Genomic DNA, 5,532 nt, shown 5'->3' on the forward strand with positions numbered 1-5,532 from the left:
CTCTCTCTCTCTCTCTCTCTCTCTCTCTCTCTCTCTCTCTCTCTCTCTCTCTCTGTCTCTCTCTCTCCCTCTCTCTCCCCTGTGTGTGTGTGCATGTGTGTCTGTGTTTAGAACAGAGGACATATTTTGGTAGTTGGTACTTATTTCCATCTTGTTGAGGGTCTTTCAAGAATTCTAGTCTCTAAGCTAGCTGGCCCTGGTTTCTGCCTCTCATCTTGCCATGTGAGTGCTACATCTTAATATTTTTTGTTTACGTGGGTTCCAGGGATCAAATTCAGGTTTTCATGTTTGTACAGCTAGAACTTTTAACTGTCTCTGGCCCCCGAGTTTGGGGACAGGTATTGGTATTGGTAGACTACCATCAATGTGCTGTGCATCCTGAGAAGAGCTCAGGCTGGTCTCAAGCTCACTATGGAGAGGGGAGTGGTGTCTGAACTCCTGACTCTTCTCTCTTTACTTCCCAAGTGTTTGAATTAGTCATGTACTACCATAGCCTGCTCTTTCTTGTTTGTTTTTATTAATATGTGCTTAGGTGTGCCTGTGTGGAGGTATGCACTCATGACTGGGGTGTCCATTGAATCAAGAAGTGGTCATCAGATCCCCTAAATCTGGAGTAACACATGGTTGAAAAGTGCCCAGTATGGTTGCTTGGAACTGAACTCAGATTCTCTTCAAGAGGAACAAACATTCCTAACCATTCCACTGAGCTCTGACCACTATTTCTTCTTTGTCAAGATAAGGTCTCATTTCATAGCCCAGGCTATCCTGGAACTCACTATCAAGAGCAGGCTAACCTCAAACTCATAACAATCCTCCTTTCTCAACCCCAAAAATGCTGGAATTACAAGTGTGAGCCACCACACCCATCACAGTCAATTGGCTTGACTTATGCTGCAGTGAAGAACTTCAGGACAAGTCACTATGAAGCAAAGTTGAAGTCTATTATGCAAAGTAAAGTGTATACTCAGAGAAATGGGCTTGACTCCAGTTGTTAAGAGAAACGCATACTGTTAGAATTTGGATGATAAGTTTTATTAACACATCTTAACATAGGGAAGGATTATTCATGTATTTGGAAAGGGTCAAGCATGAAACTCAAGACATGGGTTGATATTTTCTCAGAATAGCTCTTATCATCCCTTTCTGTCCTTAAATAGTGTTTTCTAGACATATCATAATGTCAGATGCATAATAATAGTGGGAAGTTTTGCAGGTTTGATGATATGGAGATGTCATTATAATTAATCAGGGAATAAGTAATAATCCTCTTGGTTAGACATGTTGGTCTAAGACAGTTATAGGAACTCTGTATGTTTACTGTTGTGGTGATTATATTATGACCTACTGAAACACAGCTCTGCCATAACAACAGACTTCAGCCAATATGGAGTTCACCTCTTGTTTTCCCATGCCTATTAAGCACAGCTTATTTGCTTAGGACATGCACCTAATAGACATAGGGGCACACACACCACACACACACACACACACACACACACACACACACACACACACACACACACTGTACATACTCATGTTTATCTTTTTACATTAGATGACTTTAAATTCTCAAATTAAAATGAAACAATCCTCTAAGTGACCACCAAAAGGGAAGGAAGAGAGAACAGTTTCTGAGGCCCAAACAGGTGACACAGCTGCAATCCAGTCTTGCCCTAGACCTTCACACCCAAATACCTGCCCTCAGTGACCTTTCCTCCTTCTTCCTGTGGTTACATTTCAGGGTCTTTCATCATTTCCTTGGCTTCCTCTACACTCTGTGCTCACTTAGCAACAGCTTTTTTGTATGACCCAGTTGTTCTTTCAGATACTTCTAGGGTTGGGCAGGGGCAAGAAGGTGAGAGAAAGAAAATTGCAGGAACATATCTTTAATCCTTTCTTGAGTTTTGCCCTAAGAGTGAACACAGAGATGTTGGAATCAGGTATGAATCAAATAACACAAACAAACCAATATCTGTGTTCTAGGACTGAATTGGGCATTCACTGTTCAATGCTGTTTAATTTTTCAATATGAAAAAACGGGGAAGTAAAAGGGAGTTATCTATTAGTTACTTTTCTTGCATTCAAGACAAGGGCTTATAAAAGAGAGATCTGCTAGGTTTGGGTCCTGGCAGCTTCTAGTTGCCTGTCTATGGAGAAGGCTTCAGCCCAACAAGGAGACCAGTGCTGGCAGAAGAATTATATAGAGATTTTTCTCACTCCTAAAACTGTCTATTTGACTTCCTTATGCAGTGGCAATATCAGCCTGGGACATATGTGTGACTTTGAAATTGTCTCTTTTAGTTAGATGTTCTACAAGTACAGATTCTTCCTGTTAATAAAGGGCAAGGGAATGGATTATTAATTAGGTACGTAAGGTACAGATTAATGAATAGAATGTGGAAAGCAAGTATGCAATGAAGAGATTTCATGAAAATTCAAATAGGAAAGAATTTTAATTTATGTTTGACAATTAAAATTCATAGGTAAGGGACTACAGAGATAAAACAGTGGTTAATAGTACATGCTACTCTTGCATATGACCAAATTCAGTTCCCAGTATCAGGAAGTTCACAACCACCTGTAATTCCAGCTGTATGGTGATGCATATTTATGAAAATATCTCTTACATTCAAAAAGATGAAATTTTTTGTGGGACTCACAACAAAGTTAATATGACTTGAGGTTATGTAAGACGTAAGATGGATACCCTACTGTGTATCCAGCCTCTTTGTTTAGCCTATCTTTAACAATGTAACAACCAACTGCATTTGCCTTGGGTTTCCCATGTAATTATCTTTTACAATCTAAACTAATGCATAACATCAATCTTGTTACCTTTGCATGCCGTTGGCCCAAAGAGCAAAGCATGTGTGTATATGTACATATGATATAATAGTCAGTTGTTAAATGAAACTAGTAGGTGAAAAAGAAATCTTATTAAAACAAATATTCACAATAAATGCTAAAAGCAGCATTTACATACTGTGTGATAGTAATTGTTTATTATCTGGGTCAGTTCAGGTCAGTTGAAGTCATTACAGTTTCATCCCTTGTAAAATTCTTTTAAAGATGACAGACTAAATTATCTGTCTGACTTAGGGTTACTATTGCTGTGATGAATCACCATGAGCAAAGCAACTTGTGGAAGAAAGAATTGATATGGCTTATGCTTTCAGAACATTTATCATCAAAGGAATTTAGAACAGAAACTCAAACAGGGCAGGAACCTGGAAGCAGGAGCTGATATAGAGGTCATGAAAGGATGCCTCTTACTGGCTTGCTCTCCATACCTTGCTCCACCTGCTTTCTTATAGAACTTGAGACATCATCTCAGGGATGGTAACACCCACAATGGGCTAGGATCTCCCTCATCAATCGCTAATAAGAAAATGCCTTAAGCTGGATCTTTTTGCAACGTTTTATCAATTGAGATTTCCTCCTTTCAGATGAATCTAGCTTGTATCTGTTGACACAAAACTACCCAAGACTATATCCTTCATTTTTTGACCCATGTGATGTACTCTCTGCTGTTCGATAAATACAGACAAAATCCTTTGTTAGGAACAGACACAAACACAAGGACAGGCAGGACAGTATTTAGGCAGGCACAGATTAATAGTCATCCAACTGACAAATTACAGGCAGGAGAGATGATGAAGCCACAAGAAAAAAAGAAGTAGGGAATTCAAATCTAAGCTAAATCTTGGTAAAATTACTTCAAGAGAAGGTGCTTTTGATTTCTTTTCCTTAATACATCACTGATGCATTTGGGGTACTCTGAAGTCATTATTAATATTTTTAAACCTATAAACCACTCCTGGGACCTAATGGCATCTTCCTGCCTCTACACACACACACACACACACGCATGCACACTCTAAAACATAAAATTAAAAATAATATAAATCACCTCTATAATCACATATGCTTATGTTTCAGCACATGGAAGGCTTAGGTATGAGGATTCTGAGTTCCAAGCCAGTCTGGGTTGCATGTTAGAGTGCTATAAATGAAGAAAAAGAAAGGGAAGAGAAAGAAGAGGAGGATGAAAAGAAGAAAACCTTACTAAGAGGGTTATAAAATATTGTCTTAAATATATAAAAAAAATAACTATAAAAACCTAAAAAGACTATAAATATATAAGAGGCACTACATTGTATGAAAGGGTTTAGGGTTAACAAATCTTATTACTGTATGTGTTCACTTAATTGGTTTATATTGCTTGTTCCAACGTGGGGTGTAGCTAAGTTGGTAGAAAGCATGCCTCCCATGCACAAAGTCTTAGTCCATTGATCCTCAGTTCCAATTAACCTAGGAATGTTCTGCACATCTATAATCCCAGCATTTAGGGGTTGGAGACAAGACGATAGAAGGTCAAGTTGTCCTTAGCTATATAGCAAGGTTTAAGCAGCCTGGGCTATGCAAAACTCTGTCTTAAAAGAAAAAAAAAACTTTACTGCTTGATTTGGACTATTTTAGAATTCTCGAACCTAATTTCCCTATTGCATTTCTGACCAAATCCTGAATCTTGATATTTCAGCTCCTGTAATGATGAAATTAATTGATGTTTGAGTTTCCTTTTCTCAAATGTTGAGAAATTTACAATTCTAGGAAATTGTACAACTAAGTAGAAAGTTGATAAGGTGTGTGTGTGTGTGTGTGTGTGTGTGTGTGTGTGTGTGTGTGTGTGTGTGATGTGTTTTGCTGGGTATAATAGTCTTGGCACTTAGGTGATAGGTCTAGGTATTAAGTTCTGAATTTGTCTTTGTTGGGTGGGCGTTTTGTTCCTTAAGTTTTGGTTCCTCTTTGGATTTTATGAGAGTGTAATGGTGGTGTGCTGTCTGCTTTCCTAGCCTGCTTAGCTGGTGTGTTCATAGAGAATGCATGCAGGGGTTGCAGACTGGGATACTAGGGCAAGTTGTAGGGAGAAAGGTCTGAAAAGAAGTTCTTTGTGATCCCCTTGGGATCAAGTCAATGAAGAAGGTTAGACACCAGCAGGTTTCTGGCTAGAGAAATACAGATGACATAGGGGATTGGCTCTCAGGAGCAGTAGAAGGGGTGTGGGTGTGTCTTCAGCCTACTTGTTGCTCTGAGTGGCACAGTTCTTAAGTTAGCCAGAGATGCCTACTGGAGTTGGTGTCTGAGATACAGCAATGACTGGCAGGAGGCAGGTTAGGAGGGGATAGTCTGTGTGATGTACGGAAGATGTGGGCAGGATGGAGGGAAGGCTAGAGCTCGTTTCTGTTGCAATGCTAGGGGTAAAAGTGTGGATTGGGTCTGGGATACCAAACAGATGGGAGGTCTGTGGGCAGCATGCCTGTTTTCTGACAGGCATGGAAGCATGTTTTTAATAACAGCACTCAGAAGAGTAAGGCAGGGAATTGCTGCAAATTACATGTCAGCTTGTTCTACACAGCAAGACCCTGTCCAAAAAAAACAAAAAAACAAAAAAAACAAAGAACAAAAACAAACAAAACAAAAGAAAGAAAGAAAAAAGAGATGGAAGGAAGGAAGGAAGGAAAGGAAGGAGGG

This window comes from Mus caroli, chromosome 3 (genome assembly GCF_900094665.2).
Source record: "Mus caroli chromosome 3, CAROLI_EIJ_v1.1, whole genome shotgun sequence".
Taxonomy (NCBI): domain Eukaryota; kingdom Metazoa; phylum Chordata; class Mammalia; order Rodentia; family Muridae; genus Mus; species Mus caroli.